At 47.2% G+C, this 12850-nt stretch overlaps 1 long non-coding RNA gene across 1 annotated transcript in view; it reads right to left on the minus strand.

Moving 5' to 3' along the window:
• Positions 1–12850, minus strand: part of LOC132230701 (uncharacterized) — a 351439-nt gene that overhangs the window by 319366 nt on the left and 19223 nt on the right. The window lies entirely within an intron of this gene.

Below are 12850 nucleotides of genomic sequence, written 5' to 3' on the forward strand. Positions count from 1 at the left end.
CATACTGCTCACTCTGTCTGCCCTGTTGATCCCCTGGGACTCCGCCCTGCCCAAGCAGTGCATGGAGGCTTTTGTATATGAAAGGCCCGGCCCTTTGTAATCTGAAAATTACTTAACAACCTGCAGCTGCCCAAGGCCCCAGGGCAACTTGCATTGCTTTACATCTGGCTTCTGCAGGGTAGCCTCAGGCATAGGCTAGATTAGCACCTCCCTAGATCCAAGAGCCAGTGTACCCAGTGGTCAGAGTGGTACCATCCAATTATAATTCTGCAGATCCATAAGGGACACACTCAGGGGGCAGACTCAGTGAGCACCAAAGCCCCACTGAAGCAAGTCTTGCCCCATAAGGGTGTCTTCAGCACAGAAGTTCTCCCACCATAGATGCAGCTGATTCTCACAGCCAATTGACCTGGAGGTCAAATCCTCCCAGTATTACCTACAACAATCAAGGCTTAACTACAACAAGACTGTGCACAAAGCCCACAAGGGGGTGCACCAAGAGTGTCTACCTCAGGTAATTGGGGAGGCTGAGCCACAGGGCCTTATAGGACACGTAGCACAGAAAGCCACCCTATCGACACAGCGAAGCATAAAAAATGTGGAGACAAAGAAACAGGACACAAATGACAGAAATGGAGAAAAGCAAACTACTGGATATAGAGTTCAAAACCACACTTTTAAGGTTTTTCAAGAACTTTCTAGAAACTGCCGATAAATGTAGTGAGATCCTCAAGAAATCTAGTGAGACCCTCGATGTTGTGATAAGGAACCAACTAGAAATTAAGCATACACTGACTAAAATAAAGAATATTATACAGACTCCCAACAGCAGACCAGAGGATCGTAAGAATCAAGTCAAAGATTTGAAATGCGAAGAAGCAAAAACACCCAACCGGAAAAGCAAAATGAAAAAAGAATCCAAAAATACGAAGATAGTGTAAGGAGCCTCTGGGACAGCTTCAAGCATACCAACATCAGAATTATAGGGTTGCCAGAAGAAGAGAGAGAGCAAGATATTGAAAACCTATTTGAAGAAATAATGACAGAAAACTTGCCCTACCTGGTGAAAGGAATAGACTTACAAGTCCAGGAAGCGCAGAGAACCCCAAACAAAAGGAATCCAAAGAGGACCACACCAAGACACATCATAATTAAAATGCCTAGAGCAAAAGACAAAGAGAGAATCTTAAAAGCAGCAAGAGAAGGAAAGTCAGTTACCTACAAGAGAGTACCCATACAATTGTCAGCTGATTTCTCAACAGAAACTTTGCAGGCCAGAAGGGAGTGGCAAGAAATATTCAAAGTGATAAATACCAAGAACCTATAACCAAGATTAATTTATCCAGCAAAGCTGTCATTCCGAATTGAAGGTCAGGTAAAGAGCTTCACAGATAAGGAAAAGCTAAAGGAGTTCATCACCACCAAACCAGTATTATATGAAATGCTGAAAGGTATCCTTTAAGAAGAGGAAGAAGAAGAAAAAGGTAAAGATACAAATTATGAACAACAAATACATATCTATCAACAAGTGAATCTAAAAGCCAAGTGAATAAATAATCTGATGAACAGAATGAACTGGTGATTATAATGGAATCAGGGACATAGAAAGGGAATGGACTGACTATTCTTGCGGGGGTGGGGGGGGTGGGGGAAGGGGTGTGGGGAATGCGGGAAGAGACTGGACAAAAATCGTACACCTATGGATGAGGACAGTAGGTGGAGAGTGAGGGCGGAGGGTGGGATGGGAACTGGGAGGAGGGGAGTTATGGGGTGAAAAAAAGAGGAACAAATGTAATAATCTGAACAATAAAGATTTAATTTTAAAAAAAAAAAGAAAATGTGTTGCTTCCACTTTTTGTTCCTTCCCCACCACTGTGAACATGGGTCTAAAATATTTGCTTGAATCTCTGTTTTCAATTCTTGTGTGTGTGTACCTAGAACTGTAACTGCTAAGTCATAAGATAATTGTTTAATTTTTTGAGAAACCACCTTACTGTTTTCCAGCGTATTTGTATATTTTAACATTCTCATCAGCAGTATACCAGGGATCCAGTTTCTCTACATCCTTTGCAACACTTGTTATTTCTGGTGTTATTTTGTTTTTTTATAGTAGCCATCCTAATGGGTGTAAAGTGGTACGTCATTGTGGTTTTGATGAGCTCTTTCTATGAAACTTACTTAATTTTCATAAAACACTCGGATGTAAATATTCTCACTATTTTAGAAATGAAGAGCTTAAGGCTTATGAGTTAGGTAACTTGCTCTACTTCTCAAGGAAAGTGGTAGAGCTAGAATGTCAATCCAGGCAATCTTGCTCCAAGGTTCACACTTTAATCCACCTTTCCCCTCCTCCCTACCTCATCTCTCTATATCAGCTGTGGGCAAACTATGGCCCGCAGGCCGGATCTGGCCTGTTCAGCTGTTCTATCAGGCCCACGGAGCCGAAAGAGTGGAGGGTTCTCTTGCTCTGCCCTCTGCTCCTTCACCAGCAGCAGTGCTAACATGGCAACGTCGGGAAACACAGCCGCAGCTCCTTCTTCTGAGTCCAGCTTAAGAACCCATTGTGGCCCTCGAGTCAAAAAGTTTGCCCACCCCTGCTCTATATAAAAGGCTAATATGCAAAGTGTCCCCTCAGGAGTTTGGGAGACTGGCAGTTCGATCGCTCGCTATGATGTCCACTGATCACAAGGGGGTGGTGCAGTAAGAAGGAAGGCCCTGGCTAGCAGCCAGAAGCCAGGGAAGGAAGGCCCCAATTGGCCCTGATCACCAGCCAGGCCTAGGGACCCTACCCATGCACGAATTTCGTGCTCTAGGCCTCTAGTGTATTGTAATTATGTACTGTTTCTTATGTACTACTGTCTCTAGCTAGGTTTTAAACTTTTTTGAAAGTAAAATACATGATGATCTTTGAATCCCAAAGTGCTCAATATAATTCTTGAATCATAGGGGTGATAAATGTTTGAGGATGAGAAAATTTAGGCATAGAGATGCTTAGTTATTTCCCTCACATACAAGTAATACAACAAAGATTGGACCTAGAATCCCTGCTCTTGACCACATTTTTTTTTTAACATATTTTATAGATTTTTTACAGAAAGGAAGGGAGAGGGTCAGAGAGTTAGAAACATCGATGAGAGAGAAACATCAATCAGCTGCCTCTTGCACACCCTCCACTGGGGATGTGCCCGTAACCAAGGTACATGCCCTTGACTGGAATAGAATCTGGGACCCTTGAGTCCACAGGTTCAATTCCGCTCTATCCACTGAGCCAAACCGGCTAGGGCTTGACCACTGTTAAACCACTTTATTAACTATGAACCGTTTTAGTGGATTCTGACAGCATGGTAGTAACTGTCATTTCGTAGCAGTCTTCATATCCACCAGAGTTCTCTGAACTCCTTTACAAAATCCCCTCCCCCCCCCCAAAAAAATTGAACACTTTACCACCTGTCATTTTGTTAAACTCAAGCTAATTCATAAATAAATTTGATTATATCTTGAGGCCATTTGGTTATACACCAAAATTCACTGCATTGATCAACTTTGCAAAGCAGGATTTCACATGAAGAAATGAAAATATCTCACAGCGCCTCCTAAAATTAGGACTGCTGGACAATTAAATGCCTGATTCCTGGAGGAGTCAATCAACATAAGGAAGTTGGAATCAGCTGAGGGAAAACTGAGACCTTGCTTTATCTTCCTGTCCACTGTACCCCATCTGCTCATCCCAAGGAGGCGAATATGGGTGTGTCTTCAATCTGCCATCAGAAAACATTGCTTATTAAAGTTCAAGAGAGAAGGCATTGTGAGCAAAAGCATTGGAGGGAGCTTCTCAGTTATTTAAGCTGACATGGTCACGTCAATGTATATGTAGTTAGGCAGCTGCTGCACAGAGCCTAGGGCACTGATAACATTAGGTCAGAAAGGGAACTCCATCAATGATCTCTGTTTGCCATTTTTGAGTAAGACTGTTTGGATAATCTCTAACTTTTAGTGAAAATTAGTTATCAAATGGTAAATTGGAGGTTGAATATTTTGAATTGGTACTGAGAAAATATTTTTTAAAGCTAAAAAAATAGAGTCACCTATGTACTCTATGGTACAGAAATACTAATTTAATACTATAGAACTGTGCATACAGTCTACTGAGGATGCTTTCTTTTTTTAATGTTTATGAGCTTATAAAGGTCCAAGAGTTCTGGTGTACAGTATGTTAAATTCTGAGAGTAGAAAATAAAGTCCATTCATAGTTGAATATGTTTATGAGGCCAGTTTCTTTCTGTGTATTTTGCTTTTGAGTTGCTACACTAAGCAAGTGTGTTAATTATTAAACAAAATCTCTTTTAAACCACACTAGTTTTATTACATTAGTGATTGTACTTACTGCTCTGGTCACAGATTTGGGAGTTTGGTATTACGGAAAGTCCTCAGGTGTGCAGTTGGTTCACACCCATTTTGAAATACTGTGTGGAAAAGGACAGTTACCATACTCACTTCCTGTACCCCTGTTGTTCAAAGCCTTTCCCATTTGGAAATGAACCTTCTCTGAGGGACATAATGATGAGGAATGTGGCAAATCCTGCCACAGAAGGAAGAACTGGTTGACAATATGACATTAGAACCCACAAGAATGTAAGCTCCATGAATGCACAGATTTTGTTCTATTTGTTAATGTAACTACAGAATCTAAAATACGTAGAATGTGTTTCATGATAATGATGATAATAATAATGTGTATTTCATGTGAGAGACCCTCCCTGTGGCTTGCTCGGCTCCACACAGTCACCAGCCTCCTAGGAAGAGGCAAAACCTGATGCACAAAGAGAAAGCGCAGGGCCTCTGCTCTTGGGATCACAGTCCAGAAGGAATTGTATGTGTGCATATGTGTGCATGCACCTGGGTATGCTTGTGCATGTGCATATGTACACCTGTGTATGGTGTGTGCATGTGTAAGAGTGTGTGTACATGTGTGTGCATGTGTTAGAGTACCTATGCCTGTGTGTGCATGTATGTGTGCACGCATGCATGTGCATTTTGTGTCCCCCAGCACCACCCAGAGCTCCGCAGCCCATCACTGGGAAGAAAGACAATGACGGCTTTAGCAGGAACCTCCTTGAGTCTTTACATGTCACAGTGTTACTGCTCCTCATGATTGGTTTGCGGTTACTCAAAATGCAGGCACTCATAGGGCCCTGGGCACAGCCACCACTTTGGGCCACTCCTCTCCAGGGACCCTCCTCTCCCTGCACTGCGTCCTGGGCTCTCTCCAGCCATTGTTAGGATGGGCAGCCTTTGCTCAGCTCATCTAAAGTCTTTAGGACCAGATTTTCCAAGAAGGAACCAGAGGGAGGAGGGTTGGGAGGTGCTGACTGGGCCCTTCCTCCACTTCGCTCTGGAAGGCTAATGTCAAGGTTTATAACCCAGCAGGAGGGGGGACATTTATCTCTGAGGGAACCAACAACCTGAAGGAAAAGAGCTGCCAAGTCTGTGAGTTGGGTCCCCCCGCATCCTGGAGCAAAGCACCCTTCACCAAGGCCACCCAGACACACAGAGCTATGCCAGGTGGCAGGGAGGCATGCACTAATGTCCATGGAGCAGCATGACATCACCAGGTATTTGAGGGAAACGGCTAACATGCTAACACAAACACACACATCCAGGTAAACCCAGAGCAAGCAGACAGACAGCAACTCAGAAAGATAGAGCAGGGGCCCAAAATAAATGTTAAAAGCTCTAATTTTCTCAGAAAGAAAAAAAGCAGAAAATAAATCCATGAATTAAGATCGGTATGCTATGAAAAAAAGGACATTCAGGGTGGAGGTGGAGGAGGGTAGAAAGGGTATAAATGATGATACAAAAAACATATATATTAAAAAATAAAAGAACATCCACAGCAAAAGAAAAGGCTCTTGGAAATTAAGAAGTAGAATAACAAAAATCAATAATAAGCTTGGATTATAAAGTAGAACAAAACAAAAAGGTGAAAAATAGGAATGAAGCTTTAGAAAATTTAGGACATCAGCCCAGGAGATCCAACATCACAAAAATAGGGCCACTAAAAAGAGAGAAAAGAGCAGAGGGGAAAAGTTATCTAAGAAATAATCCCGGAAATGTCCAGTACACCCATGCAGCGAGCCACGTTGGCCCTGGAAGTGGGCACTGTCAGGGCTCCAAACGCCAAGGAGACGGTGACACCAGGCGAAGATGTGGCTCCGCAGTGCCAGCCCCATCCCCTGCCATTTGTGTCCCAGTGGCACTTGTCACCGCTTGTTGCAATAACTCATTCAATGGCCTGTTTCCTTATTTACCATGAGCTCCGTGAGGGGAGGACCATCTCATCTTGTCCAGCAGTGGACCGTAGCCGCGGTGCAGGCTTGGCGCAGAGCAGGTGCTCAGCAAACACCCATGAACGCATGAATGATGGGTGGCCGAGTGTGGCAGAGTGGGTAAGGCAATCAGGGGCAGACTGAGAGCAAAAGAAGCCGCCCAGAACCAGGACCTGGCGAGCTAAGGATCATGAACAGTGCTTTCACAGATTCACTTGATGTTCCTTAAGTACCTACTATGTGGCGGGCACTAGGGATCCAAATCCAAAGAAAGGCAACCCCACACTGGAGGCGCTTGTAGGTCTGTTTACAATAATGGACACCAAAGGCAACACCTTCTCACACAGTGACACTCATTTCTCTGACGCTTAGACTGCCCAGGGTTGAGCATCTCAGGTCAAGGTAGGCAGGGCAGCTTGGCCGAGGCAAGTGCCACACACATTTGACAGGCACCTGAACCGCTCTGGGATTCTGAGACACCCTTCAGGGCAAATCAGCTGGCCCCCACCCATGCACCAGGCCTCTATCTTATATAATAAAAGGGCAATATGCAAACTAACCCTAACAGCAGAACGACTGGGAATGACAGGTCACTATGACACATACTGACCACCAGGGGCCAGACGCTCAATGCAGGAGCTGCCCCCTGGTGGTCAGTGCACTCCCACAGCGGAAGCTCTGCTCAGCCACAAGCCACGCTGATGGCTGCCAGTACAGTGGTGGTGGTTGGAGCCTCTCTTGCCTCCTCACCAGCGCTAAAGATGTCCCACTGCAGCTTAGGCCTGCTCCCCACTGGCAAGTGGACATCCCCTGAGGACTCTTGGGCTGCCATAGGGATGTCTGACTGCCACCTTAGGCCCAATAACCCGGAAGTGGGCCTAAGCCAGCAGGTGGTCATCCCCCGAGGGGTCCCAGACTGAGAGAGGGCACACGCTGGGATTAGGGACCACCACCCCCGAGTGCACAAATTTGTGTACACCGGGCCTCTAGTTTGGGATATTCTAAAGAGGTTTAACAAATCATATGTGTTTATATGATAATGAATCAGGTTTATTACAAAATAACATTCTATGAAATCAGAAGAGAGCCCTTTAGTCCCAAACTCATGGAACACATGTGCTCCTCCTATGACCCTCCCTGGACCTGAGCATTAGGGGTGGGCCTTCACCGGTTACCTTTCAAGTGTTGAAGGGCTGGAAGATGAGTGAACAACAACAGCACTTTGTTTCAGAAGATACTCAAAGCCATGAAGAAAACACTTAGGTGCTGTGAATAGGAAGCAACAGGGACTGTGTTGTTTTTCTATCACTGCCCTTACAAATGCCCTCAAATGGAGGTGTGACGGCAGGAGCTGTGGGTCAGAAACCTGGGGCAGATTCATGGGGCTGCGCTCCTCCCGGCAGGCTCCAGGAGACCCGCCACCCCTGCTCCTAGGTGCGGCAGAATCTGCTCCTAGGGGACCATTCCGTTCCATGATTCTGCCTAAGCCACTGCCAGCTGCTGGGGCCTCCGGAAAACCTTGGTCTGTGATCCCTTTCTCCAGCCTCAAAGCCAGCAGTGCTTGTTGAGTTTCTCCCATAGCATCGTTGACCGACCCACCTGCCCAGCCCCCACTCCCCTCTTCCAAGAACACCTGGTTACTGATAGCCAGGACCGCAGTGTGGGGCCACACCCTCTGCGCATTCAGTACAGGGTCTGGGGTTTGGTGCTCAAAAAATGTCCACTCACTGATTTACAAACAGAAAACACCTGGTGAACTTAGCCCACCTGTCTAACCCAGGACAGTTGCCAGGTTACCTCTGTGACCTGTCTTAGTTCTGTGACCTGTTGCCACATGATATCCCACAAGGCTATGCTGGGCCACTGCTGGGTGATTCCCCAGCAGGCTCAGGAAGAGCTCCCCAAGATCTTGTCAGATTGAAACCCCGACTCAGCTGTTGAGACAGAGCTGGCCACATGGAGAAGGGGAAGCCACCACCGAAGGTACAGTAGTGCCCCCGGGGCCAGGAGAACCAGCCTGGCTGGGTGCAGGAGAGGCAGTGGATAAAGGGCCCGTTGGTGGGTTAGGCAGGAGAATGACATGATCACATTTATATTTTTTAAAGGTCACTCTGTGATTTGGCATTTGAAATGATATTTGAGGGGTAGGATTTAGACAGATGAAGAGGGTGAGATGTGCTTCAGGTACAGAGAGTGGGCACGCGGCCTGGAGGCAGGAGAGATGAACACTGGAGACCTGAACACACACCTCTCAGAGGCCGGTGTGTGAGGGACAGGGCAGGGAAACAGAAGACCCTCCATTGAGCGGAAAGGGCAAGGGGAAAGGGTACCCTCCATTGAGAAGGCAGGGCAAGGGGGACAGGGGACCCTACATGGAGGATACAGGGCAGGGGGTAAGGGACCCTCTATAGAGGGTACATGGCAGGGAGACAGGGGACCTCCATGGAGGGTATAGGGCAGGGACGACAGGGGACCGTCATGGTGGGTACATGGCAGGGTGGGCCAGGGAACCTTAATTTAGGGTACAGGACAGGGAGATAGGGACCCTCCATGGAGGGGGCAGGGCAGGGGGGACAGGCGACCGTCATGGAGGGTACAGGGCACAGGAGGTAGGGGACCTTCCATGGAGGGGGGACTGTGGATCCTTCATGGATGTGGCAGGACAGAAAAACAGGGGACCCTCCATGGAGGAAGCAGTGCAGGGGGACAGGACCACCTCCATGGAAGAAACAGGGAATGGCACTATGTCAGGGAACCCTCCATGGATGGGACAGGAGAGTGGGGACATGGGAATCTGAGGGATGGGGCAGGGCAGAGGAAATGGGGGTCTCCAGTGCCCCCTGTCCTGCCCCCTCCATGCAGTGGGGAAGGCGGGGGAACAGTAGACCCTCCACGGACAGGGTTTGGCAGGGTAGACAGGGCATCTTTCATGGAGGGGCCAGTGCAGGGAGGACAGGGGACCTTACATAAAGGGGGCAAGACAGGAGGGCTGGAGACTCTCTATGGAAGAGGAAGGACTGGGGTTAGCAGTCCCTCCATGAAGGGTCCAGGGCAGGGGGACATGGGACACTCCTTGAGGATAAAGGACACGGGGGTATAGGGAACCTTCCATGGAGGGTATAGGGCAGGGGTACAGGACACCCTCCATGGAGGGTATAGGGCAGGGTACAGGGGACCTTACATTGAGGGTACAGTGCAGGGGTTCAGGGACCCTCCATTTAGGGTACACGGCATGGGGGAAAAGGGAAACACCATTTAGGGTATAAGGCAGGGGGATAGGGGACCCTCCATGGACAGTACAGGGCAGGGGGACTAGGGGACCCTCCATAATGGGTACAGGGCAGGGGGGACAGGGACCCTCCATGGAGGGTACAGAGAATGGGGGACAGGGGAACCTCCATTTAGGGTACAAGGCAGGGGGAATAGGGGACCATCCATTTAGGGTACAGGGCAGCAGGGACAGGGGACCGTCCATTTAGGGTACAGGGGAGGGGGGTAGGGGATCCTCCATATAGGGTACCTGGAGCGGGGATAGGTGACCTTCCATGGAGGGTACAGGGCAGGGGGACAGGGGATGGTTAATGGATGGTATAGGGCAGAGGAACAGGAAGCCCTCCATGGAGGTGGTCAGGTTGGGTAGACTGGGAACCCTCCATGGAGGGGGAAGATCAAGGAGGACAGAAAAGGAGGTAGGCATGACAGGGGACACAGCTCCCTCCATGGAGGTTCGCCAGTCACCCCATGAAGGGTTCCCAGTACCTCCAGCCCTGCTCTTTCCCACTGTCCCTGTTTTTCATGACTTCCCATGGAGGGCCGACTATCCCCCTAGTTCTGATCACTCTGTGGTTGGTTCTTTTTCTCCTCAGTCTTGCCCCCTCCATGTAAGGTCTTCTGTTTCCCTGCCCTACCCCTCACTCACCAGCCTCTGAGAGGTGTGTGCTCAGGTCTCCAGTGTTCATTGCTCCTGCCTCTAGACCACATGCCCACTCTATGTACCTGAAGCATATCTCACCCTCTTCGTCTGCCTAAATCCTACGTGTGCTCTCAAGGCACATCACAAGTATCTTTTCAAATGTCAAATAACAACGTGATCTCCACAGGAGATAGGGTGGGGGAACATAGGAGAGGCTATAAGGGGGATAAAAGTTTCAGTTGGAGAAGATGGGAAACGTGATGGAGATGATGGTGGTGTGGGCACAACAGTATGAAATGTCCTAAACACCACTGCACTGTGCACTGGAAAAAAGTGGAAACAGTAAAATTCATTGTGATATAGATATGCAAAAAAGAGAAAGGAAGAGAAGGCCAGGTCTTAAAACAGAACATGGTGGGACAAGCTCTGTCTACCTGAACTCCCGCTCAGAGAAAGCCTCTGGAAAATAGTGATGAGAATGGGGTGTGAGGTCCCTTGAGAAACCTTGGGCAAGCCTTGGTTCCCTCCTGTCCACCCCACGGGCCACTGAAGAGAAGACGGGTATGCTGCGTGAGGATCAACATTGTGTGCAGGTGCAGAGAAACACACCTCTGGGGAGAATGCATTTTGTGCAGCCAATGTGGAAAGCAGTAAGGGGTTACGTCAAAAAATTAAAAATGGAACTCCCATGCTTGCAAGTACCACAGTGATTCCACTTCTAGGAATCTATCCCAAGAAATCAGAGACACAGATTGGAAAGGATATTTGCACTACTATGTTCATTACAGTGTTATTTACAGTACCAAGACTTGGAAGCAGGCCATGTGCCCACCAGTAGATGAGTGGATAAAAATGCTTTGGTACATTGACACAATGGATACTACTTGGCTGTGATAAGGAAGGGAATCTTAACTATTTGTGACAGGTTGATGATCCTGGAGGGTATTATGGTAGGTGAAATCAGCCAGTCAGGAAAAGACTAATACCATATGATTTCACATATGTGTGGAATCTATTTAGCAAAATAAATTAACAAAGAAAATAAAAACAGACTCAAAGAAAGAGAAGAGACTGAGAGTTGTCAGAGGGGAAGGGATTGTGGTGCTGCGTGAGGAGCTGATGGGATTAACAAAAGAAAAATAACAACTCATAGGCACAGACATCACCATAGTGATTACTGGAAGGAAAGGGGCTGGTGGAGGTGGAAGAGGATAGAGTGGGTCATACGGTGATGGAAGGAGAATTGACTTGGGGTGTTGAACAGTCAGTACAATATAGAGATGATGGGTTATAGACTTGTATACCTAAAGCCTACATGACCTTATTAAGCTGTGTCAACCCAATAGATTCAATTAACAAAAAGGGAAGAACATTCTGAGACAAGCTACAGTGTGGATGTACCCTAAAGACGTTATGTTCAGTGAAAAGGAAGTGAAAAAAACACAACTACTGTGTGACTCCACTCACATGAGGGCCTCAGGACCATTGGAGTCAGATTCCGATGTCAAGATGGAGGTAACAGTGGTGGTGGGGTTCGGTTGAGGGATGCAGAGTTGTTGACTGGGGCAAGAGCTTCAGTTGGAGAAGATGGGAAAAGTGATGGATATGACGGTGCTGTCATCAGCACACGAGTATGAATGTCCATTTCACCACTGCACTGTCCACCGCAAAAGAGTGGAAATTCTAAATTTCACCGTGACAAAACAATGGAAAAAAGAGAAAGTACAAGAAGGCCAGGTCTTAAAACAGAACCACGGTGAGATGTGCTCAGGCTTCCTGAATTACCACTCCCTGAAGGCCTCTGGACAGGTAGTGATGAGAAGTGCTTGGGGTGTGAGCTCCGTGGAAAAAACTTTGGAAAGCCTTGGATCCCTTCTGTGCAACCCACGGGCCTCTTATAGAAGCCAGGAAACCTGCGTGGGGCTCACCATTGTGTGCAGGTGCAGGAAGCGCACCTCTGGGGTGAATGCGTTTTGTGAAGCCACTGTGGAAAGCAGTAAGGAGTTACCTCATGAAGTTAAAAATGGAACTTCCATGCTTCCATGGAACACAGTGATTCCACTTCTGGGAATGTATTCCAAGAAATCAGGAACACTGATTTGAAAGAACCTATGCACTGCTATGTTCATTGCAGTGTTATTTACAATACCAAGATTTTGAAGCAGCCCACGTGCCCATCAGTAGGTGAGTGGATAAATGTGCTTTCGTACATTGACACAATAGAATGCTACTTGGCTGTAATAAGGAAGGGAATCTTAACTGTTTGTGACAGCGTGGATGGACGTGGAGAGCATTATGGTAAGTGAAATCAGCCAGTCAGAGAAAGAATAATACCATATGAATTCACATACGTGGGGAATCTAATGAGAAAAAAATTTCACAAAGAAAAAAGAAACAGAGTCATAGAAAGAGAAAGACTGACAGTTGTCAGAGGGGAAGGGGTTGTAGTTCTGGGTCAGAGGATGAAGGGATTAAGCATAGAAAAAAATAACTCATAGACACAGACATAACGATTATGATTTCGGGAAGGAAAGGGGGTGGCAGAGGTGGAAGAGGTTAAAGGCAATGAAATGGTGAAGGAAGGAGACTTGACTTGGGGTGGTGAACACAC

Source organism: Myotis daubentonii, chromosome 3 (assembly GCF_963259705.1).
Source record: "Myotis daubentonii chromosome 3, mMyoDau2.1, whole genome shotgun sequence".
In the NCBI taxonomy this organism is placed as follows: Eukaryota; Metazoa; Chordata; class Mammalia; order Chiroptera; family Vespertilionidae; genus Myotis; species Myotis daubentonii.